Below are 26,510 nucleotides of genomic sequence, written 5' to 3'. Positions count from 1 at the left end.
CGAACGAAGCTTTTCAATCGCTCTGCTGATTGACAGAAAGTGGGAGTTTCTGGGCGGTAACTGGCCGTTTTCAGGGAGTGTGCTAAAAAACGCAGGCGTGCCAGGTAAAAACGCAGGAGTGTCTGGAGAAACGGAGGAGTGGCTGTTCGGACGCTGGGCGTGTTTGTGACGTCAAACCAGGAGCTAAACGGACTGAGGTGATCGCAATCTAGGAGTAGGTCTGGAGCTACTCAGAAACTGCAAGGAAATTGCTTTCGTTAGCAATTCTGCTAATATTAGCAGAATTGCTAATCTTTCGTTAGCAATTGCTAATCTTTCGTTAGCAATTCTGCTATGCTAAAATACACTCCCAGAGGGCGGCGGCTTTGTGTTTGCATTTCTGCCAAAAGTAGCTAACGAGCGGACAACTCGGAATGAGGGCACATGTGCACTGCAGGGGAGGGGGGGGGGGGGGGGCAGATATAACATTTGCAGAGAGAGTTAGATTTGGGTGGGTTATTTTGTTTCTGTGCAGGGTAAATACTGGCTGCTTTATTTTTACACTGCAATTTAGATTGCAGATTGAACTCACCACACCCAAATCTATCTCTCTCTGCACATGTTATATCTGCCTCCCCTGCAGTGCACATGGTTTTGCCCAACTGCTAAAAAATTTCCTGCTGCCATCAACTTGGAATTACCCCAATGCCCCTTTCAAACCGCAAAAATAACCCGGTATCACACGGGTCAGTGTGCGATGTGAAAGGGGCCTTGGAGACTACCCGGGCTTGAAGAAGGGTTATTCCCGGGTTGAATACCGGGTCAGTGGCAGCGTGAACGGGTTCCCGGGTCGATGTGACCTGGGATCCATTTACTACATAGGGAGAGGCGGGACGGAGATGAGCTCATCTCCCAGCGCCGCCTCCGCCCCTGCTCCCACTGCCGGCTCTGCCCTCCGCCGCTATGGCAACCAACCAGGCATATTGCCGGGTCGGGAAGCCAGCGCAGAGGCTCCAATTCCGGATCCCACCCGGGAAGGACCCATTTCCAATTCCCGGGTGGGATCCGGCATTGGAGATGTGAAAGGGGTATAAGTAAGCTGTGTGGGCACCATAAGAATGAAGGTTAGAGGGTAAGAAGATATAATAAATGTTATGTGGTGTGGGGCTTTATGAGTTCCTGCCACTTCTTCATACAGTTAGTCACCACACCAGTGCTATCACATACTACATAAAAAGAGGAAAAAGCTAAAAAAATAAAATAAAATAAGAATTTACTTATCGATAATTCTATTTCTCGTAGTCCGTAGTGGATGCTGGGAACTCCGTAAGGACCATGGGGAATAGCGGCTCCGCAGGAGACTGGGCACAAAAGTAAAGCTTTAGGACTACCTGGTGTGCACTGGCTCCTCCCCCTATGACCCTCCTCCAAGCCTCAGTTAGGATACTGTGCCCGGACGAGCGTACACAATAAGGAAGGATTTTGAATCCCGGGTAAGACTCATACCAGCCACACCAATCACACCGTATAACCTGTGATCTGAACCCAGTTAACAGCATGATAACAGAGGAGCCTCTGGAAAGATGGCTCACAACAATAATAACCCGATTTTTGTAACAATAACTATGTACAAGTATTGCAGACAATCCGCACTTGGGATGGGCGCCCAGCATCCACTACGGACTACGAGAAATAGAATTATCGGTAAGTAAATTCTTATTTTCTCTGACGTCCTAGTGGATGCTGGGAACTCCGTAAGGACCATGGGGATTATACCAAAGCTCCCAAACGGGCGGGAGAGTGCGGATGACTCTGCAGCACCGAATGAGAGAACTCCAGGTCCTCCTCAGCCAGGGTATCAAATTTGTAGGATTTAGCAAACGTGTTTGCCCCTGACCAAGTAGCTGCTCGGCAAAGTTGTAACGCCGAGACCCCTCGGGCAGCCGCCCAAGATGAGCCCACCTTCCTTGTGGAATGGGCTTTCACAGATTTTGGCTGTGGCAGGCCTGCCACAGAATGTGCAAGCTGAATTGTACTACAAATCCAGCGAGCAATAGTCTGCTTAGAAGCAGGAGCACCCAGCTTGTTGGGTGCATACAGGATAAACAGCGAGTCAGATTTCCTGACTCCAGCCGTCCTGGAAACATATATTTTCAGGGCCCTGACTACGTCCAGCAACTTGGAGTCCTCCAAGTCCCTAGTAGCCGCAGGTACCACAATAGGCTGGTTCAGGTCAAACGCTGAAACCACCTTAGGGAGAAATTGAGGACGAGTCCTCAATTCTGCCCTGTCCGAATGAAAAATTAGGTAAGGGCTTTTATAGGATAAAGCCGCCAATTCTGAGACACGCCTGGCTGAAGCCAGGGCCAACAGCATTACCACTTTCCATGTGAGATATTTTAAGTCCACAGTGGTGAGTGGTTCAAACCAATGTGATTTTAGGAACCCCAAAACTACATTGAGATCCCAAGGTGCCACTGGAGGCACAAAAGGAGGTTGTATATGCAGTACCCCCTTGACAAACGTCTGAACTTCAGGAACTGAAGCCAGTTCTTTCTGGAAGAAAATCGACAGGGCCGAAATTTGAACCTTAATGGACCCTAATTTTAGGCCCATAGACAGTCCTGTTTGCAGGAAATGCAGGAAACGACCCAGTTGAAATTCCTCTGTAGGGGCCTTCCTGGCCTCGCACCACGCAACATATTTACGCCAAATACGGTGATAATGTTGTGCGGTTACATCCTTCCTGGCTTTGATCAGGGTAGGGATGACTTCATCCGGAATGCCTTTTTCCTTCAGGATCCGGCGTTCAACCGCCATGCCGTCAAACGCAGCCGCGGTAAGTCTTGGAACAGACAGGGTCCCTGCTGGAGCAGATCCCTTCTTAGAGGTAGAGGCCACGGTTCCTCTGTGAGCATCTCTTGAAGTTCCGGGTACCAAGTCCTTCTTGGCCAATCCGGAGCCACGAGTATAGTCCTTACTCCTCTCCTTCTTATGATTCTCAGTACCTTGGGTATGAGAGGCAGAGGAGGGAACACATACACTGACTGGTACACCCACGGTGTTACCAGAGCGTCCACAGCTATTGCCTGAGGGTCCCTTGACCTGGCGCAATACCTGTCTAGTTTTTTGTTGAGGCGGGACGCCATCATGTCCACCTTTGGTTTTTCCCAACGGTTTACAATCATGTGGAAGACTTCTGGATGAAGTCCCCACTCTCCCGGGTGGAGGTCGTGTCTGCTGAGGAAGTCTGCTTCCCAGTTGTCCACTCCCGGAATGAACACTGCTGACAGTGCTATCACATGATTTTCCGCCCAGCGAAGAATCCTTGCAGCTTCTGCCATTGCCCTCCTGCTTCTCGTGCCGCCCTGTCTGTTTACGTGGGCGACTGCCGTGATGTTGTCCGACTGGATCAACACCGGCTGACCCTGAAGCAGAGGTCTTGCTTGGCTTAGAGCATTGTAAATGGCCCTTAGTTCCAGGATATTTATGTGAAGTGACGTTTCCAGGCTTGACCACAAGCCCTGGAAATTTCTTCCCTGTGTGACTGCTCCCCAGCCTCTCAGGCTGGCATCCGTGGTCACCAGGATCCAGTCCTGAATGCCGAATCTGCGGCCCTCTAGAAGATGAGCACTCTGCAACCACCACAGGAGAGACACTCTTGTCCTTGGGGACAGGGTTATCCGCTGATGCATGTGAAGATGCGATCCGGACCATTTGTCCAGCAGATCCCACTGAAATGTTCTTGCGTGGAATCTGCCGAATGTAATCGCTTCGTAGGAAGCCACCATTTTTCCCAGGACCCTTGTGCATTGATGCACTGAGACCCGGTCTGGTTTCAGGAGGTTTCTGACTAACTCGGATAACTCCCTGGCTTTTTCTTCCGGAAGAAACACCTTTTTCTGGACTGTGTCCAGAATCATCCCTAGGAACAGCAGACGTGTCGTCGGAATCAGCTGTGATTTTGGGATATTTAGAATCCACCCGTGCTGTCGTAACACTACTTGAGATAGTGCTACTCCGACTACTAACCGTTCCTTGGATCTTGCCCTTATCAGGAGATCGTCCAAGTAAGGGATAATTAAGACGCCTTCTCTTCGAAGAAGTATCATCATTTCGGCCATTACCTTGGTAAAGACCCGAGGTGCCGTGGACAATCCAAACGGCAGCGTCTGAAACTGATAGTGACAGTTCTGTACCACAAACCTGAGGTACCCTTGGTGAGAAGGGTAAATTGGGACATGGAGGTAAGCATCCTTGATGTCCAGAGACACCATATAGTCCCCTTCTTCCAGGTTCGCGATCACTGCTCTGAGTGACTCCATCTTGAACTTGAACCTTTGTATGTAAGTGTTCAAAGATTTCAGATTTAAAATAGGTCTCACCTAGCCGTCCGGCTTCGGTACCACAAACAGCGTTGAATAATACCCCTTGCCCTGTTGCAGGAGGGGTACCTTGATTATCACCTGCTGAGAATACAGCTTGTGAATGGCCTCCAATACCGCCTCCCTGTCGGAGGGAGACGTCGGTAAAGCAGACTTTAGGAACCGGCGAGGGGAAGGTGTCTCGAATTCCAATTTGTACCCCTGAGATACCACCTGAAGGACCCAGGGGTCTACCTGCGAGTGAGCCCACTGCACGCTGAAATTCTTGAGACGTGCCCCCACCGTGCCTAAGTCCGCTTGTAAAGCCCCAGCGTCATGCTGAGGACTTGGCAGAAGCGGGAGAGGGCTTCTGTTCTTGGGGATTTGCTGTCTGTTGCAGCCTTTTTCCCCTTCCTCTGCCCCGGGGCAGAAATGAGGAGCCTTTCGCTCGCTTGCCCTTATGGGGACGAAAGGACTGCGCCTGATAATACGGCGTCTTCTTATGTTGAGAGGCGACCTGGGGTAAAAATGTGGATTTCCCAGCTGTTGCCGTGGCCACCAGATCTGACAGACCTACCCCAAATAACTCCTCCCCTTTATAAGGCAATACTTCCATATGCCGTTTGGAATCCGCATCACCTGACCACTGTCGCGTCCATAACCCTCTTCTGGCAGAAATGGACAGCGCACTTACTCTTGATGCCAGTCGGCAAATATCCCGCTGTGCATCACGCATATATAGAAATGCATCTTTTAAATGCTCTATAGTCAGTAATATACTGTCCCTGTCTAGGGTATCAATATTTTCAGTCAGGGAATCCGACCAAGCCAAACCAGCACTGCACATCCAGGCTGAGGCGATTGCCGGTCGCAGTATAACACCAGTATGTGTGTAAATACATTTTAGGATACCTTCCTGCTTTCTATCAGCAGGATCCTTAAGGGCGGCCGTCTCAGGAGAGGGTAGAGCAACCTGTTTTGATAAGCGTGTGAGTGCTTTATCCACCCTAGGGGGTGTTTCCCAACGCGCCCTAACCTCTGGCGGGAAAGGATATAATGCCAATAATTTTTTAGGAATTATCAGTTTTTTATCGGGGGAAACCCACGCTTCATCACACACCTCATTTAATTTCTCAGATTCAGGAAAACTACAGGTAGTTTTTTCTCACCGAACATAATACCCTTTTTAGTGGTATTAGTATTATCAGAAATATGTAAAACATTTTTCATTGCCTCAATCATGTAACGTGTGGCCCTACTTGAAGTCACATTTGTCTCTTTCCCGTCGACACTGGAGTCAGTATCCGTGTCGACGTCTGTATCTACCATCTGAGGTAACGGGCGTTTTAGAGCGCCTGATGGCTTTTGAGACGCCTGGACAGGCACAAGCTGAGTAGCCGGCTGTCTTATGTCGTCAACTGTTTTTTGCAAAGAGCTGACACTGTCACGTAATTCCTTCCATAAGATCATCCACTCAGGTGTCGACTCCCTAGGGGGTGACATCTCTATTATAGGCAATTGCCCCGCCTCCACATCATTTTCCTCCTCATACATGTCGACACAACGTACCGACACACAGCACACACACAGGGAATGCTCTGACAGAGGACAGGACCCCACTAGCCCTTTGGGGAGACAGAGGGAGAGTATGCCAGCACACACCAGAGCGCTATATATATACAGGGATAACCTTAAATAAGTGGTTTTCCCCCTTATAGCTGCTATTTGTAATTATTACGCCAATTAGTGCCCCCCTCTCTTTTTTACCCTGTTTCTGTAGTGCAGGACTGCAGGGGAGAGTCAGGGAGACGTCCTTTCAGCGGAGCTGTGAAGGAAAATGGCGCCTGTGTGCTGAGGAGATAGGCTCCGCCCCCTTCTCGGCGGCCTTTTCTCCCGCTTTTATGTGGAATCTGGCAGGGGTTAAAATTCATCCATATAGCCCTGGGGGCTATATGTGATGTATTTTCGCCAGCCAAGGTGTTTCTATTGCTGCTCAGGGCGCCCCCCCCCCCCCTAGCGCCCTGCACCCTCAGTGACCGGAGTGTGAAGTGTGCTGAGGAGCAATGGCGCACAGCTGCAGTGCTGTGCGCTACCTTGGTGAAGACAGGATGTCTTCTGCCGCCGATTTTCCGGACCTCTTCTTGCTTCTGGCTCTGTAAGGGGGCCGGCGGCGCGGCTCTGGGACCGGACTCCGAGGCTGGGCCTGTGTTCGGTCCCTCTGGAGCTAATGGTGTCCAGTAGCCTAAGAAGCCCAATCCACTCTGCATGCAGGTGAGTTCGCTTCTTCTCCCCTTAGTCCCTCGATGCAGTGAGCCTGTTGCCAGCAGGTCTCACTGAAAATAAAAAACCTAAAACTAAACTTTCACTAAGAGCTCAGGAGAGCCCCTAGTGTGCACCCTTCTCGGTCGGGCACAAAAATCTAACTGAGGCTTGGAGGAGGGTCATAGGGGGAGGAGCCAGTGCACACCAGGTAGTCCTAAAGCTTTACTTTTGTGCCCAGTCTCCTGCGGAGCCGCTATTCCCCATGGTCCTTACGGAGTTCCCAGCATCCACTAGGACGTCAGAGAAAATATATTAAAATCCTTACAATAGTAAGATATGTAACAATTTAAGAAAAGGCTGAGCGGAGTCATATCAGGATCCGGTCTCTAGGTCGACAGTAACTAGGTCGACACTATCTAGGTCGACCACTATTGGTCGACAGGGTTTCTGGGTCGATAGGGTTTCTAGGTCGACAGGTCAAAAGGTCGACATGAGTTTTTCACAATTTTTTCATTTTCTTTTAAACTTTTCATACTTAACGATTCACATGGACTACAATTGGGAATGGTAACCTGTGCCGAGCTCAGCGGTAGCAGAGCGAGGCACCTTGCCCGAAGTGAGGGGACATGGTGTACTAATTGGGGTTCCCGGTCACTGTACGAAGAAAACAAATTTTTTTTTTTAAACCTCATGTCGACCTTTTGACCTGTCGACCTAGAACATGTCGACCTAGAGACCCTGTCGACCTAGAAACCTTGTCAACCTAGTTACTGTCGACCAAAAGTGGTCAACCTAGACACTGTCGACCTAGTTACTATCTACCTTCCATACCACACCCGTCATATCAATCCATATAAGATGATCCAACTACATGATGGCTGGCCACTAATACTCTCAGGTTTACTGTAGGTAGGCATGTATATATATATATATATATATATATATATATATATAAAGGAACTAATTCAAACTACTATGGGGTAGATTTATCAAAGCTTGGAGAGAGAGGAAGTGTAGAGAGATAAAATAATAAGAATTTACTTACCGATAATTCTATTTCTCATAGTCCGTAGTGGATGCTGGGAACTCCGAAAGGACCATGGGGAATAGCGGCTCCGCAGGAGACTGGGCACAAAAGTAAAAGCTTTAGGACTACCTGGTGTGCACTGGCTCCTCCCCCTATGACCCTCCTCCAAGCCTAAGTTAGGATACTGTGCCCGGACGAGCGTACACAATAAGGAAGGATTTTGAATCCCGGGTAAGACTCATACCAGCCACACCAATCACACCGTACAACTTGTGATCTGAACCCAGTTAACAGTATGATAACAGAGGAGCTTCTGAAAAGATGGCTCACAACAATAATAACCCGATTTTTGTAACAATAACTATGTACAAGTATTGCAGACAAACCGCACTTGGGATGTGCGCCCAGCATCCACTACGGACTATGAGAAATAGAATTATCGGTAAGTAAATTCTTATTTTCTCTGACGTCCTAGTGGATGCTGGGAACTCCGAAAGGATCATGGGGATTATACCAAAGCTCCCAAACGGGCGGGAGAGTGCGGATGACTCTGCAGCACCGAATGAGAGAACTCCAGGTCCTCCTCAGCCAGGGTATCAAATTTGTAGAATTTAGCAAACGTGTTTGCCCCTGACCAAGTAGCTGCTCGGCAAAGTTGTAAAGCCGAGACCCCTCGGGCAGCCGCCCAAGATGAGCCCACTTTCCTTGTGGAATGGGCTTTTACAGATTTTGGCTGTGGCAGGCCTGCCACAGAATGTGCAAGCTGAATTGTACTACAAATCCAACGAGCAATAGTCTGCTTAGAAGCAGGAGCACCCAGCTTGTTGGGTGCATACAGGATAAACAGCGTATCAGATTTTCTGACTCCAGCCATCCTGGAAACATATATTTTCAGGGCCCTGACTACGTCCAGCAACTTGGAGTCCTCCAAGTCCCTAGTAGCCGCAGGTACCACAATAGGCTGGTTTAAGTGAAACGCTGAAACCACCTTAGGGAGAAATTGAGGACGAGTCCTCAATTCTGCCCTGTCCGTATGAAAAATTAGGTAAGGGCTTTTATAGGATAAAGCCGCCAATTCTCAGACACGCCTGGCTGAAGCCAGGGCTAACAGCATTACCACTTTCCATGTGAGATATTTTAAGTCCACAGTGGTGAGTGGTTCAAACCAATGTGATTTTAGGAACCCCAAAACTACATTGAGATCCCAAGGTGCCACTGGAGGCACAAAAGGAGGCTGTATATGCAGTACCCCCTTGACAAACGTCTGAACTTCAGGAACTGAAGCTAGTTCTTTCTGGAAGAAAATCGACAGGGCCGAAATTTGAACCTTAATGGACCCTAATTTTAGGCCCATAGACAGTCCTGTTTGCAGGAAATGCAGGAAACGACCCAGTTGAAATTCCTCTGTAGGGGCCTTCCTGGCCTCACACCACGCAACATATTTAGTTTTACGCCAAATACGGTGATAATGTTGCACAGTTACATCCTTCCTGGCTTTGATCAGGGTAGGGATGACTTCATCCGGAATGCCTTTTTCCTTCAGGATCCGGCGTTCAACCGCCATGCCGTCAAACGCAGCCGCGGTAAGTCTTGGAACAGACAGGGTCCCTGCTGAAGCAGGTCCTTTCTTAGAGGTAGAGGCCACGGGTCCTCCGTGAGCATCTCTTGAAGTTCCGGGTACCAAGTCCTTCTTGGCCAATCCGGAGCCACGAGTATAGTCCTTACTCCTCTCCTTCTTATGATTCTCAGTACTTTGGGTATGAGAGGCAGAGGAGGGAACACATACACTGACTGGTACACCCACGGTGTTACCAGAGCGTCCACAGCTATTGCCTGAGGGTCCCTTGACCTGGCGCAATATCTGTCTAGTTTTTTGTTGAGGCGGGACGCCATCATGTCCACCTTTGGTTTTTCCCAACGGTTCACAATCATGTGGAAGACTTCTGGGTGAAGTCCCCACTCCCCCGGGTGGAGGTCGTGTCTGCTGAGGAAGTCTGCTTCCCAGTTGTCCACTCCCGGAATGAATACTGCTGACAGTGCTATCACATGATTTTCCGCCCAGCGAAGAATCCTTGCAACTTCTGCCATTGCCCTCCTGCTTCTTGTGCCGCCCTGTCTGTTTACGTGGGCGACTGCCGTGATGTTGTCCGACTGGATCAACACCGGCTGACCCTGAAGCAGAGGCCTTGCTTGACTTAGGGCATTGTAAATGGCCCTTAGTTCCAGGATATTTATGTGAAATGACGTTTCCATGCTTGACCACAAGCCCTGGAAATTTCTTCCCTGTGTGACTGCTCCCCAGCCTCTCAGGCTGGCATCCGTGGTCACCAGGACCCAGTCCTGAATGCCGAATCTGCGGCCCTCTAGAAGATGAGCACTCTGCAACCACCACAGGAGAGACACCCTTGTCCTTGGAGAAAGGGTTATCCGCTGATGCATCTGAAGATGCGATCCGGACTATTTGTCCAGCAGATCCCACTGAAAAGTTCTTGCGTGGAATCTGCCGAATGGAATCGCTTCGTAAGAAGCCACCATTTTTCCCAGGACCCTTGTGCATTGATGCACTGACACTTGGCCTGGTTTTAGGAGGTTCCTGACTAGCTCGGATAACTCCCTGGCTTTCTCCTCCGGGAGAAACACCTTTTTCTGGACTGTGTCCAGAATCATCCCTAGGAACAGCAGACGTGTCGTCGGAATCAGCTGCGATTTTGGAATATTTAGAATCCACCCGTGCTGTCGTAGTACTACTTGAGATAGTGCTACTCCGACCTCTAACTGTTCCCTGGACCTTGCCCTTCGAAGAAGAATCATCATTTCGGCCATTACCTTGGTAAAGACCCGGGGTGCCGTGGACAATCCAAACGGCAGCGTCTGAAACTGATAGTGACAGTTCTGTACCACAAACCTGAGGTACCCTTGGTGAGAAGGGCAAATTGGGACATGGAGGTAAGCATCCTTGATGTCCAGAGACACCATATAGTCCCCTTCTTCCAGGTTCGCTATCACTGCTCTGAGTGACTCCATCTTGAATTTGAACCTTTGTATGTAAGTGTTCAAGGATTTCAGATTTAAAATAGGTCTCACCGAGCCATCCGGCTTCGGTACCACAAACAGCGTGGAATAATACCCCTTTCCCTGTTGTAGGAGGGGTACCTTGATTATCACCTGCTGGGAATACAGCTTGTGAATGGCTTCCAATACCGCCTCCCTGTCGGAGGGAGACGTTGGTAAAGCAGACTTCAGGAACCGGCGAGGGGGAGACGTCTCGAATTCCAATTTGTACCCCTGAGATACTACCTGCAGGATCCAGGGGTCCACTTGCGAGTGAGCCCACTGCGCGCTGAAATTCTTGAGACGGGCCCCCACCGTGCCTGAGTCCGCTTGTAAGGCCCCAGCGTCATGCTGAGGACTTAGCAGAAGCGGGGGAGGGCTTCTGTTCCTGGGAAGAGGCTGCCTGCTGCAGTCTTTTTCCCCTTCCTCTGCCCCGGGGCAGATATGAGTGGCCTTTTGCCCGCTTGCCCTTATGGGGACGAAAGGACTGAGCCTGAAAAGACGGTGTCTTTTTCTGCTGAGAGGTGACCTGGGGTAAAAAGGTGGATTTCCCAGCCGTTGCCGTGGCCACCAGGTCCGATAGACCGACCCCAAATAACTCCTCCCCTTTATACGGCAATACTTCCATATGCCGTTTGGAATCCGCATCACCTGACCACTGTCGCGTCCATAACCCTCTTCTGGCAGAAATGGACAGCGCACTTACTCTTGATGCCAGAGTGCAAATATCCCTCTGTGCATCTCGCATATATAGAAATGCATCCTTTAAATGCTCTATAGTCAATAATATACTGTCCCTGTCCAGGGTATCAATATTTTCAGTCAGGGAATCCGACCAAGCCACCCCAGCACTGCACATCCAGGCTGAGGCGATTGCTGGTCGCAGTATAATACCAGTATGTGTGTATATACTTTTTAGGATATTTTCCAGCTTCCTATCAGCTGGTTCCTTGAGGGCGGCCGTATCAGGAGACGGTAACGCCACTTGTTTTGATAAGCGTGTGAGCGCCTTATCTACCCTAGGGGGTGTTTCCCAACGCGCCCTAACCTCTGGCGGGAAAGGGTATATTTGCCAATAATTTTTTAGAAATTAGCAGTTTTTTATCGGGGAAAACCCATGCTTCATCACACACCTCATTTAATTCATCTGATTCAGGAAAAACTACGGGTAGTTTTTTCACACCCCACATAATACCCTTTTTTGTGGTACTTGTAGTATCAGAAATGTTCAAAACCTCCTTCATTGCCGTGATCATGTAACGTGTGGCCCTACTGGAAAATACGTTTGTTTCCTCACCGTCGACACTGGAGTCAGTGTCCGTGTCTGGGTCTGTGTCGACCATCTGAGGTAACGGGCGCTTTAGAGCCCCTGACGGTGTTTGAGACGCCTGTACAGGTAATAACTGATTTGCCGGCTGTCTCATGTCGTCAACAGTCTTTTGTAAAGTGCTGACGCTATCACGTAATTCCTTCCATAAGACCATCCAGTCAGGTGTCGACTCCCTAGGGGGTGACATCACTATTACAGGCAATTGCTCCGCCTCCATACCATTTTCCTCCTCATACATGTCGACACAACGTACCGACACACAGCACACACACGGGGAATGCTCTGATAGAGGACAGGACCCCACTAGCCCTTTGGGGAGACAGAGGGAGAGTTTGCCAGCACACACCAGAGCGCTATATATATACAGGGATAACCTTATATAAGTGTTTTTCCCTTATATAGCTGCTGTATTGATTTATCTGCCAAATTAGTGCCCCCCCTCTCTTGTTTTACCCTGTTTCTGTTGTCAGGACTGCAGGGGAGAGCCAGGGAGCTTCCCTCCAACGGAGCTGTGAGGGAAAATGGCGCTTGTGTGCTGAGGAGATAGGCTCCGCCCCCTTCTCGGCGGCCTTTCTCCCGCTTTTTTAAGGAAAAACTGGTAGGGGTTAAATGCATCCATATAGCCCAGGAGCTATATGTGATGTATTTTTTGCCATCTAAGGTGTTTTTATTGCGTCTCAGGGCTCCCCCCCCCAGCGCCCTGCACCCTCAGTGACCGGAGTGTGAAGTGTGCTGAGAGCAATGGCGCACAGCTGCGGTGCTGTGCGCTACCTTATTGAAGACAGGACGTCTTCTGCCGCCGATTTCCCGGACCTCTTCTGTCTTCTGGCTCTGTAAGGGGGCCGGCGGCGCGGCTCTGGGACCCATCCATGGCTGGGCCTGTGATCGTCCCTCTGGAGCTAATGTCCAGTAGCCTAAGAAGCCCAATCCACTCTGCACGCAGGTGAGTTCGCTTCTTCTCCCCTTAGTCCCTCGGTGCAGTGAACCTGTTGCCAGCAGGATTCACTGAAAATAAAAAACCTATACTTAAACTTTTTCACTAAGCAGCTCAGGAGAGCCACCTAGATTGCACCCTTCTCGTTCGGGCACAAAAATCTAACTGAGGCTTGGAGGAGGGTCATAGGGGGAGGAGCCAGTGCACACCAGGTAGTCCTAAAGCTTTTACTTTTGTGCCCAGTCTCCTGCGGAGCCGCTATTCCCCATGGTCCTTTCGGAGTTCCCAGCATCCACTAGGACGTCAGAGAAACTAGGTGTTAACATGTTACATCATCGCAGCCACCGGAGGTGACCCAGGACTGCGGCACAAACAGAACAAATATATTTTATTATCCACACAGCACCTGGCGCTGATCCCTGTAGCAGCTGCTTACACTTCCCCAGTTCAGCGCACCAGGGGTTAACTGCAGACCATCACAGCCATGTCTAGTCCCCTCTCTGCACTGGGAGCTGACTTTCCTGGTCCCCTGGAGTGCGGAGCTCCCAGCCATGCAGCCTGAGTCTGAAACGGCTCCTGTCAACAAGAAGCATCGCCGCGGCGCATGAAAACACAATAACATTTCATTATTTGGCACCGGTAATATATTCAAATATCGCACCTAGCGCCTATGGTCTATTTAATTTTGGAGCCTGACAAGCCTGGAAAGCCAGTATCAGGACTGGGGACCTGGCCACATAACCCAAATATCCTAACCAACCCTAATACCTTAACCCAAATTGACAAACCAACTTTAATATCCTATCCCTAATACCCTAACCAGGGGCGTAACTAGACCTTAGTGGCCTTCCCCCATGCTCTGCAAGAGGGTCGGGAAGTGTGGAGGGAGGCAGAGTGGCAGCAGGTGGTGCAGGGTACAAGGCAGAGGTGGCAGCAAGGGGCAGCAGGGTACAGGGCAGAGTGGCAGCAGGGTACAGAGCAGAGTGGCACCAGGGGGAGCAGGGTACAGGGCAGAGTGGCAGCAGGGGAGCAGGGTGCAGGGCAGAGTGGCAACAGGGTACAGGGCAGAGTGGCAGCAGAATACAGGGCAGAGTGGCAGTAGGGTACAGGGCAGAGTGGCACCAGGGGGAGCAGGGTACAGGGCAGAGTGGCAGCAGGGGGAGCAGGGTGCAGGGCAGAGTGGCAACAGGGTACAGGGCAGAGTGGCAGCAGAGTACAGAGCAAAGTGGCAGCAGAGTACAGAGCAAAGTGGCAGCAGGGGGAGCAGGGTACAGGGAAGAGTGGCAGCAGGGGGAGCAGGTAACAGGGCAGAGTGGCAACAGGGTACAGGGCAGAGTGGCAGCAGAGTACAGAGCAGAGTGGAGGCAGGGGGAGCAGGGTACAGGGCAGAGTGGCAGCAGGGTAAAGGGCAGAGTGGCAGCAGGGGGAGCAGGGAACATGGCAGAGTAGCAACAGGGTACAGGGCAGAGTGGAAGCAGAATACAGGGCAGAGTGGCAGTAGGGTACAAGGCAGAGTGATAGTAGAGGCAGCAGGGTGCAGGGCATAGTGACAGCAGTGGAAGCAGGGCAGAGTGGCAGCAGGGAACAGGGCAGAGTGGCAGCAAGAGGAGCAGGGTACAGGGCAGAGTGGCAACAGGGTACAAGACAGAGTGGCAGCAGGGTACAGAGCAGAGTGGCAGCAGGGGGAGCAGAGTACAGGGCAGAGTGGGAGCAGGGGGAGCAGGGAACAGGGCAGAGTGGCAACAGGGTACAGGGCAGAGTGGCAGCAGAGTACAGAGCAGAGTGGAGGCAGGGGGAGCAGGATACAGGGCAGAGTGGCAGCAGGGGGAGCAGGGTAAAGGGCAGAGTGGCAGCAGGGAACAGGGCAGAGTGGCAACAGAGTACAGGGCAGAGTGGCAGCAGAATAAGAGGGCAGAGTGGCAGTAGGGTACAGGGCAGAGTGGCAGCAGAGTACAGAGCAGAGTGGCAGCAGGGGGAGCAGGGTACAGGGCAGAGTGGCAGCAGGGTAAAGGGCAGAGTGGCAGCAGGGGGAGCAGGGAACATGGCAGAGTGGCAACAGGGTACAGGGCAGAGTGGCAACAGGGTACAGGGCAGAGTGGCAGCAGAATACAGAGCAGAGTGGCAGTAGGGTACAAGACAGAGTGGCAGTAGGGTACAAGGCAGAGTGATAGTAGAGGCAGCAGGGTGCAGGGCATAGTGACAGCAGTGGAAGCAGGAAAGAGTGGCAGCAGGGAACAGGGCAGAGGTGGCAGCAAGAGGAGCAGGGTACAGGGCAGAGTGGCAACAGGGTACAGGACAGAGTGGCAGCAGGGTACAGAGCAGAGTGGCAGTAGGGGGAGCAGAGTACAGGGCAGAGTGGGAGCAGGGTACAGGGCAGAGTGGCAGGAGAGTACAGAGCAGAGTGGCAGCAGAGTACAGAGCAGGGTACAAGGCAGAGTGGCAGCAGGGGGAGCAGGGTAAAGGGCAGAGTGGCAGCAGGGTACAGGGCAGAGTGGCAGCAGAATACAGGGCAGAGTGGCACTAGGGTACAAGGCAGAGTGGCAGCAGGGTACAAGACAGAGTGACAGCAGAGGCAGCAGGGCATAGTGACAGCAGTGGGAGCAGGGCAGAGTGGCAACAGGGTACAGGGCAGAGTGGCAGCAGGGTACAGGGCAGAGGTGGCAGCAAGAGGAGCAGGGTACAGGGCAGAGTGGCAGCAGGAGGAGCAGGGAAAGGTGCAGAGTGGTAACAGGCTACAGGGCAGAGTGGCAACAGGGTACAGGGCAGAGTGGCAGCAGGGTACAAAGAAGAGTGGCAGCAGAGGGAGCAGGATACAGGGCAGAGTGGCAGCAAGGGGAGCAGGGTAAAGGGCAGAGTGGTAGCAGGGGGAGCAGGGAACAGGGCAGAGTGGCAACAGAGTACAGGGCAGAGTGGCAGCAGAATACAGGGCAAAGTGGCAGTAGGGTACAGGGCAGAGTGGCAGCAGGGTACAAGGCAGAGTGACAGCAGAGGCAGCAGGGTTCAGGGCATAGTGACAGCAGTGGGAGCAGGGTAGAGTGGCAGCAGGGAACAAGGCAGAGTGGCAGCAGGGTACAGGGCAGAGGTGGCAGCATGGGGAGCAGGATACAGGGCAGAGTGGCAGTACGGTAAAGGGAAGAGGGGGCAGGGTACAGTGTAGAGTGGCAGCAGAGGGTGCAGGGTACAGGACATTGGGGCAGTAGGGTACAGGGCACAGTGGCAACAGGGTACTAGGCAGAGTGACATTAGGGCGCACTCTGTCCTGTATCCTGCTGCCACTCTGCCCTGAAGTGGCAGCAAAGGGAGCAGGGTACAGGGCAGAGTGTCAACAGATGGTGCAGGGCATCGTGGCAACAAGGGGAGCAGGGTAAAGAGCAGAGGAAGAGTGGCAGCAGGGGGAGCAGGGTACAGGGCAGAGGAAGAGTGGCAGCAGGGTAAAGGGCAGAGTGTCAGGAAAGAGTGCAGGGTACAGGGCATAGTGGCAGAAGGGTACAGTGTATAGTGGCATCAAGGTACATGGCAGAGTTTCATCAGAGGTAGCAGGGTAAAGGGCAGAATGGTAGCAGAGCGAGTAGAGTAAAGGGCAGAGTACAGGGTAAAGTGTCGGCAGAGGGTGCAAGGTACAGGACATAGTGGCAGCAGGTTACAGGGCAAAGTGGCAGTAGTGTGCAGGGCAGAGTGGCAGCATGGTACAGGGCAGAGTGGCAGCAAAGGGAGCAGGGTACAGGACAGAGTGACAGTAGGGTACAAGGCAGAGGGGAAGCAGAGGGAGCAGGGTACGGAGTAGAGTGGCAGCAGAGGGAACAGGGTAAAGGGCGGAGTGGCAGCAGAGGGAGCATGGTAACAGGCAGAGTGGCATTAGGGGGAGCAGGGTAAAGGGCAGAGTGGCAGCAGGTTAAAGAGTAGAGTGACAGTGGGGGAAGCAGGGTAAAGGGCAGAGTGGCATTAGGAGGAGCAGGGTAAAGGGTAGAGTGGCAGCAGAGGGAGCAGGGTGAAGTGGCAGCAGGGGGAGCAGGGTACAGGGCAGAGTGGCAGTAGGGTACAGGGCAGAGGGTGCAGGGTACAGGACAGAGTGGCAGTAGGCTACAGGGCACAGTGGCAGCAGGGTACAGGGCAGAGTGACAGTAGGGTGAGCAGGAAACAGGGCAGAGTGGCAGCAGGGTACAAGGCAGAGTTGCAGCAGAGTGAGCAGGGCACGGGGTAGAGTGATAGCAGAGGGAACAGGGTACAGAGCAGGGTAGCAGCAGGGTACATGGCAGAGTGGCAGCAGGGGGAGCAGGGAACAGGACAGAGTGGCAGCAGGGTACAAGGCAGAGTTGCAGCAGAGTGAGCAGGGTACAGAGCAAAGTGTCAGCAGAGGTAGCGGGGTGAAGGGCAGAGTGGTAGCAGAGGGAGCAGGGTACAGGGCAGAGTTGCAGCAGAGGGAGCAGGGTGCAGGACATAGTTGCAGCAGGGGGAGCAGGCAATAGAGTAAAGGGCAGAGTGGCAGCAGTGTACAGGGCAGTGTGGCCGAAGGGGGAGCAGGGTGCAAGGCAGAGTGTCAGCAGGGTACAGGGCAGAGTGGCAGTTGGGTACAGGGCAGAGTGGCAGTAGGGTACAGGGCAGATTGGCAGCAGGGTACAAGGCAGAGTTGCAGCAGAGTGTGCAGGGCACGGGGTAGAGTGATAGCAGAGGGAACAGGGTACAGAGCAGAGTAGCAGCAGGGTACATGGCAGAGTGGCAGCAGGGTGAGCAGGAAACAGGGCAGAGTGGCAGCAGGGTACAAGGCAGAGTTGCAGCAGAGTGAGCAGGGCACGGGGTAGAGTGATAGCAGAGGGAACAGGGTACAGAGCAGGGTAGCAGCAGGGTACATGGCAGAGTGGCAGCAGGGGGAGCAGGGAACAGGACAGAGTGGCAGCAGGGTACAAGGCAGAGTTGCAGCAGAGTGAGCAGGGTACGGGGTAGAGTGGTAGCAGAGGGGATAGGGTACATGGCAGAGTGGGAGCAGGGGAAGCAGGAAACAGGACATAATGGCAGCAGGGTATAGGGCAGAGTGGCAGAAAGGTACAGAGTAGAGTGGCAGCAAGGGGAGAAGGGTACAGGGCAGGGCGGCAGCGGGGGGAGCAAAGACCAGGTCAGAGTGGCAGCAGGGTACAGGGCAGAGTGGCAGCAGGAGGAGCAGGGTACAGGGCAGAGTGACAGCAGGGTAAAGGGCAGAATGGCACCAGGGGTTGGAAGGTGCAGGTATGCAGGTAATCACCCCCCCCCCCCCCCCCGGCTGGACATGCGCAGCAGCTCCCTCATCTGGCATTTTTCTTTTGAGGGACCGGGTCAGTGAAGGGCAGCAGTAACTAAGGGGACAACAGGACCGGCTCAGCTGCACTGTGCAGCAGCATGACTGGGTGCAGGGGAGCGGCTCATCCCCTGCTTCTATGGTAGTTACGCCAGTGCCCTAACCCAAACCGCTAAAACAACCCTAATACAATCCAGTCATTAACCATAATACTCTAACCCCTAACCCTAAAGTGCAGACTGGATGGGCCATATGGTTCTTACTGTACAATTCTATCCGAAACAGGAATTAGGCCCTTTATCTCTGTTCAAACTTTGATAAATCTGCCCCTTAAGAGTAGGAAAGAGCGCGCATCTGTCTTTTGATAAAGATTACCCAAAAGTTTTTGGGCCTGATTCGGCCAGACCACCCCATTCCGGGTGTGGTATTGTGTGACTTGTCATCATGTCAACAGTCATCAGGTCAATATGAGAATGTCGACACGCTTGATGACAATGTCTACAGGTCTGTAGAAATTCATCACAGATGATATGTCAACATGATGAACTGTCGACAAACCATCCCTGGTGGTCTACTTGTCTCTTACTTCACATGGCAACGGCTCCAGTGTCTTCTTCTGGGTCCCGGCGGTGCTGTGTAGTAACTTCCAGAGTGGACCTCCGATACTGTAATACTCCAGTGAGCATTATCCCTCTATCCCTAATCCCTACCCCTAACCTTACCCCTAGTGTCTAAGCCTAACCTCACCCCCTTCCTGTAGCCTGACCCTAATCTCCCCCTGAGGTCTAACCCTAACCCTCTCAGCGGAGCCTATCCCTAACTGTCGGCATCTCAGAATATCGACATTTCACATGGAGACATTTCAGATGTTGGCACTGACCAGTCCTCATTTCTATGACGTTGATCTGGGGCTGGTAAACAGTCTGAATCCTCTCAATATCGTGCCGTTGACATTATTCAACCGGATACTGCAGAAAGTAGCCGTCATCACTATCAGCGCACATTTGCACTGGCTCTATCCTTTGTGTAAGGGATCCAGCTGAAATCAGCCCAATCTCTCCATGGGGGTCACTCCGAGTTGATCGCAACTTTTTGCCGCGCTGCAATCAGATAGTCGCCGCCTATGGGGGAGTGTATTTTCACATTGCAAGTGTGCGAACACTTTTGCAGCCGACGGCACAAAAAAGTTTTTTGCAGTTTCTGAGTAGCTCTGGACTTACTCAGCCGCTGCAATTACTTCAGTCTTTGTGGTCCCGGAATTTACGTCAGACACCCGCCCTGCAAACGCTACGACATGCCTGCGTTTTTCCAAACACTCCCAGAAAACGGTCAGTTGACACCCACAAACGCCCACTTTCTGTCAATCACCTTGCGAACGGCTGTGCGAATGGATTCTTCGTTAAATCCATTGCCCAGCACCGATCCTCTTTGTACCCATACGACACACCTGTGCATTGCGGTGCCTACGCATGCGCAGTTTTGCAGAGATTTAACCTGATCGCAGCGCTGCAAAAAGTTGCTAGCGAGCGATCAACTCGGAATGACCCCTATATACTCATGTCTGAGTAGCCTGCATTTCAGTCACAACCCACACTGAACACTTATCCTAAATGCATACATCCAGTTACCCCACTAAAGACGTAAGGGGGTGCTCCGACTGCTGAAAATCACGAGATACGTTCGTTTGCACAGTGAACTTCTAGGTGACTTGGAATCAGGGCTTTTATCTGTAGGTGGCATTGACAGACTACTTCTATGTACAATGAAAACCTAGCAGAGGGAACATAGAGCAAATATTGAATTATTATTATTATTATTATTATTATTATTACTACATTTTATTTATAAGGCACCACAAGTGTTTCGCAGCGCCGTACATAGGACAGTACAGGGAGAAAAAACTAAGCATTACTAAGCATTGTCTTTCACCCCAATGAGGTTGAGTTTTAATTTGCCATAGGTTTAGAATACTATCCCTTTAAATCGGGACACTCATGAATTACACAGGTTCTGTGGCTGGCTTACTTCAAGCCTGCATTTCAGCTGGTTTTAATATGCCACAGAACCTGTGTAATTCATAAGTGTCCTGGTTTAAAGGGATAGTAAGGCAAACCTAATTACACACATTCCCGTTACTCAACATGAAACTATTTTGACTAATCTCACTTAATAGAATTGATTTTTGGTTGAACTTGAGACCGTATTATACTCCAAGCAGCATAATAGGTTGGTGAGGTATGGATTGTGAATATTAAATTTAAACCAATGGTGTATATTAGATTTAACCTAATAGTTTAATAATGCCTGGGTTCTGTTTATAGCTCCACGTAATTAAGCGACGACTATTTTATACAGTTTTCTTGTAGTGGTTTAAATACAACTTAAACATCCTTAAAATACACATAGAAAAATAAAAACTATAATTTACCTTGTCACATGCAAGAATTACGTCCCTATATGTCGATACATTTGCCCTGTCTGAGAAATCCCAATATTCAGGAGGGAGAGTCTTCATTGTCCTTCATTCAGTGGAGGAGAATGGGCCTATCCAAGGTGGGAGACTTGACAGATGTAGAGACTAGGAAAGTAAAGAAAGGTAATTAAATAAGAGAAGAATTTGAAGGAATAACTTCCTTAAATATAGTGTTTATTCAAGCACAACACTATGCAAGTAAGGATGCGAAAGCATTTGGAGAGAGGGATTGGGATAATACATTTTACAAACTTTTGACAAATAGTACCCTGAATCGGAAAGCAATATCGTCATATTACTCATTTGTAAGGAACGCACTGAAGTGTAAGGAGCCAAGAACAGGAATCGTTAGATGGGAGGAAAGGTTTCCAAATATTTCACTGGATTCATTATAGGGGGCTTTGAAAAATTCTTCTAAATTACCTCCCGCTCCATCCTATGTTGAAATGTTTCTAAAGATATTTCATAGGGATTCAGTACGAAATGCCGGCGCATGGGATCCCGGCGGTAAGAAGACTGATGCCGAGATCCCGAAGTTTGGAAAGCCGACACCAGTGAGTTGGGGATGTTCTCCCTTGTCCCCTATCCCTAACTCTCCCTTTCCGCAGCCTAACCCTAACCTCCCCCTACAGTGCCTAACCCTAACCCTACCCATGGGTGCATAACCCTAACCCCCCCCCCCCGCAGCCTAACCCTAACCACTCCACCCCTGCAGCCTAACCCTAACCTCCCTGGAGGGCGGCTAAACTAACCCCCCCCCCCCCCCTTCCTTCCCAGTCCTAAACCTAACCACGTCGCTATACTTACATAGGTCGGGATTCCGATGTCAGTGTCCCAGCCTTTTCTGGAATCCGGAGCTGGTATCGTGATAGCTGTTGGGATTCTGGTGTCGGTATTCCGATACCTGGGATCCCGACAGCCGGTAATTTATCCGCATCCCTTTCATAGGGCATATCTTTCACCACTGAGACGATGGGAAATGGGGTTATCCGCATCTTGTAAATGTTTAAAATGTGGACAGGAAAGGGCAGGCTTATTCCACTGTCTATGGGACTGCCCAATCATAAAACGGTTCTGGAGAAGAATAGGTGGCTTCATAAGTTTATAGGTTGAGAGATATTTCCAAATAACCCCTGAATGGACTATATTTGGTATAATGCCTCATGGAATTAGAGACACAGTGGAAAGAAAAAAAAACTAATTTTGGCTATATCCGCTGCTGCAAGAAAAACTCTCCGGCAGTAGTGGATCTATCCATGTAGCAGTAACGTGCGGTGAGCTAAATGGCTCAGGAGGCACTGGCTAACCCCAGAGCCAAATTTCCATGCAATATATGAGCCAAAGCATATATCTGGGCATTATACACAGGTGCTGCAGTATAAACTCCTGGCAATCTGTTGAGTTTTGATTAGAGATGTGTGGAAAGGATACACAGGTGAGGCAGTGCCTCACCTGCCATAGACTTTTTACTCCAGAGTTTGGGCTATAAAAATTATTAGAATAATGCAAAGAAGATATTTCAAACATATTATTAGTATTTTCCATATACTTTATTCAGTCAAAACTCTAGTTTAAACGTAAGTATGACAGGAAAGGCTCTGCCTCACCTGCCTCATCCCACCGCACATCACTGCCATGTAGCCCACCTATGTTAATGTTTTCAGACAAGTTGTATTACATATTTAGAATGGAATGGGTAGAAGCATCACTTAATAAAGAAAGAAGCTCTTATAAGTACTTTGAGGTATGGGGGAAGTATATGCAAACTTTAGCTATACCTATTCAGGAGCGTATAAGAAAATGCTTACCATAACGGGGATGGGAATATACTGGAGGATGAAATAAATATATATATATATATATATATATATGTTGTATATGCTCCTACAGCAGCAATGAATTGTGATGTTTATAGTTCACATTTTGTATTTATTGGTGTATTTTGTTTATGTGGAGGCCTGGCACCGCCCGCAGTTAGGATGCTGCTGACGTGATTAAGTATCTTTATGTGATTTACCTGTATGGTTCTTTTTAAACTATCACATTTGTCACGGGTTTCCGGCGGCGTCTCTGAACGCGTGTGGTGCCGCGTTTCCATAGCAACTTTCCCGGCGGCCAGCGCGGTGTGCCGCGTCACTTCCGCTTCCGGCAACAGCCGCGAGTGGAGGGGGGAGTGGCGACGGATCACGGGACGCTGGCGGGAATGCTGGAATGGTTTCATTGGTGGGGGTAATGTATAAAGTTTGTATCTTGATCACTTGTTGTTATCCTGATGAAGGGGTAAAACCCCGAAACGTTGATGTGATGATACATTAAAGCTTTGTTGCTTTATTTTGCACAACATACTACGTCTCTGAGTGCCGCTTCTTGTTATTTGCTATATATATATATATATATATATATATATAGTATTGGATCAGCACTCACCCTTGCAGCAATTGAAGTGCTCTGGTGCCTTCTGGAAACTGAATTTGCAGGAAAGACATCGCACAATCAGCGACACTCAGAGACTGTTTCAGTAGGTGGTTGCAAACAAGTGTAATTTAATCCATCACATTATCACAAATATAGCCAACGTTTCGAGGCACTAACGCCAGAGGCGTCGGAACAGGGGGGGCAAGGGGGCAGCTTGCCCCCCTCAAACACGAGAGGCGCCAACATGCAGGAGAAGCGATGTGCGATCTGTTGAAAGACCGCACATCACAACCTCTGTGCAAAGCACGGACTGAGCAGTGGCAGCTCAGCCTCAGTCTCTCACCCGGCAGAAGTAGTGGGTGCGATCCACTCTCCCTCTCTGTCCTCCGCAGCGGCCGCCTCCAATGCCGGCAGGGGCGGAGCCAAAGGTGCAGGTCACCTCCCTCCTTATTCAATGTCTGATCCAGTCTGGGGCTGGGCCTGGGGCTGACCCTTCCGCAGATCAATCACTCACCTCCCACCTCCAGTCTGTGCCCTTCCTGTTACCTATCTCGGATCTCCTCTCATGGCTCCCCCCCGCAGCTCCCCCCCTCCCACAGCACCAGTACTCCTGTAATCTCCTATCCCACATCGTGGCTCCGAACTCCGACCCCCCCATTCACAGCACCCCCTCCCCCACACCAGTACTCCTATACTGTCCTCCCCCCCCACCCATGGCAACCCTGACCCCCACCCCACCCGCGGCACCCCCTCCCCCACACCAGTACTCCTGTACTGTGTCCCCCCCCCCACCCACGGCATCCCCGACCCCCCCACCCGCGGCACCCCTTCCCTCACACCAGTACTCCTGTACTCTCCCCCCCCCCCACCCGCGGCATCCCCGACCCCCCCCCCCACCCGCAGCACCCCCTCCCTCACACCAGTACTCCTGTACTGTACTGTCCTCCCCCCCACCCACGGCATCCCCGACCCCCCCACCCGCGGCACCCCCTCCCCCACACCAGTACTCCTGTACTGTCCTCCCCCCCTACCCGCGGCATCCCCGACTCCCCACCCGCGGCACCCCCTCCCCCACACCAGTACTCCTGTACTGTACTCCCCCCCACCCGCAGCATCCCCGACCCCCCAAACCCACGGCACCCCCTCCCCCACACCAGTACTCCTGTACTGTCCAACCCCCACACCCGCTGCATTCCCTCCCCCCCCACCCACGGCACCCCCTCCCCCACACCAGTACTTCTGTACTTTCCTATCCCCCCAACCGCGGTATCCCCAACCCCTCCACTTGTGGCACCCCCTCCCCCACACCTGTACTCCTGTACTGTCCCATTCCCCCCAATCCGCGGCACCCCCGACCCCCCCCTCCCCTGCACCAGTAGACCGCACCCCCGATCCCCCCTCATGGCTCCAAACTCTCCTCCCCCCCACACACCTGCGTTCCCTCCTCCAGTACTCCTGTACTGTGCTCTTCCCCCCTCATTGCTCCAGACTCCAACCCCCCTTCTCGCGGAACCCCCGACCCCCCTTCCCCCACTCCAGTACTCCTGTACAGTCCTCTCCCCCATCATTGCTCCATACTCCTGTACTGTTCCCCTCATGGCTCCAAACTCCGACCCCTCCCCCACCTGCGGCACACGCAACCCCCCTTCCCCCGCAATAGTACTCCTTTACTGTGCTCTCCCCCTCATGGTGTTATGAACCACAGGTAGTGGTTCATTCCTATTTTATGTTTATAAAGTTGTCTTGCATGCCAGGATTTCCTGTTGCTCTGTTTTAGAATACTCTTGTCTGCTGCCGCTGGTGAGTCTGTGTAATTGCAGCTTGTTCCCATGTGTTCAGCCTCACCTGGCTGCTAATTGCATCTTGTCAGTTTGGAATCATGCAACAGGGCAGCTGCATGGGATTATTAATTAGGCCTCTCTGTTATATGCTGGCTGACTGCAATTCACAGATGCTGGTGATATTCCTTGGTTTGCAGTCTGCTTGAAGTTTGAGCTGGTTCCTGTCAGTCCCTGTGTTGATTCCTGTGTCAGTCCCTGTGTCGATTCCTGTGTCAGTCCCTGTGTCGATTCCTGTGTCTGATCCCGTGTCCTGCTGTGAGGCGTTCCTGCCCTGAGTTCCAGTGGCTTTGCCTGTCCCTGGTCAAGTCTTCTGGCTTCCTGGTGTCCACTGGTCTGTCGTTTGGGATTCTGCCTGTCCTCCAGTTCTGAGAGTCGGTGTCGGCAGCATTAGAAGTTCCTGTCCGTTTGCCAGTATTCGTACCGGTTCCGTGAGTAGCGGCTCTCCCGCGTCCGTTGGCCTAGGCCGCTGTATTCCATTATTGTTTCTGTCCCTGGTGTTTTGCAGAGGGTTCTGCTTATGCTGTCACCGCCGGTACACAAAGGTATTGTGTCGGCGTGTGATCAGCATTTCCTTTGTTGTTCTTTTCCTTTGGCGGTTTCTCCGCACATACTTTAGGTTTTTAGTTAGCTTGTAGCCCCTGGCCTGTTTGCTTAGTTAGAGGTCCTTTTGTTATCATTCTGCCTCGGATTTCCCTTTGTCTCTCATTAAGACCGGGGGGCACCGGAGTTGGGCAGACATAATCCGCCCTTCAAACGTGGCTGCCAAGGGCTCAAGAAACCATAGTCTCGCAAGGGATTTCCGATAGCACGGGTGAGACAACAGAGTTAGGGCGCCAGGGGCTATTCCCTTTCCATTCCCCTTTCCCAGCGTTACGTCCTGGTGCTCTGGACTCACTTCATGAACATCTCCCTTGTTCTGAGCACCAGGAACCTAACACATGGCTCCAAACTCCCCCCACCCACCTGCACCTCCCCTGTCCCCCACACCAGTTTTCCTTTCCTTGTTGTCTCTTTACCCTCATAGCTACAGCTCCCCCCTCCCATCTGTAGCACTCATCCCTTCCCCACATCAGTTCCCCTATCCTGGTCTTTCTCCACTCACAGCCATGTTGCCATTTTACCAGTGTGTCTGTACACAAGCCTGAATGCCTGTAAGCAATCACACCATTGAGGGACAGGGAAGACAGTTAGCGCCCTTCTTCCGACAGGTAGGGGACAATGTTTGTTATTTTCTTTTTTCTGTGTGGCCATTGTGATTTGGTGCTGGCATGCGGTCACATGATTGGCGGTTGGGATCCTGGCAGTCAGGATGCCGATGCCAGAATCCCGACCGCTGGCTATGCCGACGATCGGCATGCCGACACACAGGGCCTATTCCCACTCGAGGGGGTCCATGACACCCATAGAGTGGTAATAAAACCTGCGGTCAGCCACCGAGCCCGCAAAGGACTCCGTTGCGCTCGCCCCCTCACGCCGGCATTCTGGTAGCCGGGATCCTGGGGTTGGTATGCTGACCTTCTGGATCCCAACCACCGGCAAAACAATCCCAATATGTGGTGCCAAAT

The 26,510-nt window shown here is 51.5% G+C and overlaps 1 long non-coding RNA gene across 1 annotated transcript in view; it reads right to left on the bottom strand.

Moving 5' to 3' along the window:
* LOC134947872 (uncharacterized) overlaps window positions 1-23,525 on the bottom strand; it is a 36,062-nt gene extending 12,537 nt beyond the window's left edge. Inside the window, exons 1-2 of the long non-coding RNA XR_010182827.1 lie at window positions 23,448-23,525; window positions 20,645-20,794 (exon numbers count right to left, since the gene is read on the bottom strand). This is a non-coding gene — a long non-coding RNA (uncharacterized LOC134947872). The remainder of the gene's footprint in view (window positions 1-20,644; window positions 20,795-23,447) is intronic.
* Window positions 23,526-26,510: the final 2,985 nt, after the last annotated feature.

The sequence above is a fragment of the Pseudophryne corroboree genome, chromosome 8 (genome assembly GCF_028390025.1).
Source record: "Pseudophryne corroboree isolate aPseCor3 chromosome 8, aPseCor3.hap2, whole genome shotgun sequence".
NCBI classification, from domain to species: Eukaryota; Metazoa; Chordata; class Amphibia; order Anura; family Myobatrachidae; genus Pseudophryne; species Pseudophryne corroboree.
The sequence above is the reverse complement of the archived record's forward strand: the minus strand, read 5'-3'. Positions and strand labels throughout refer to the sequence as shown.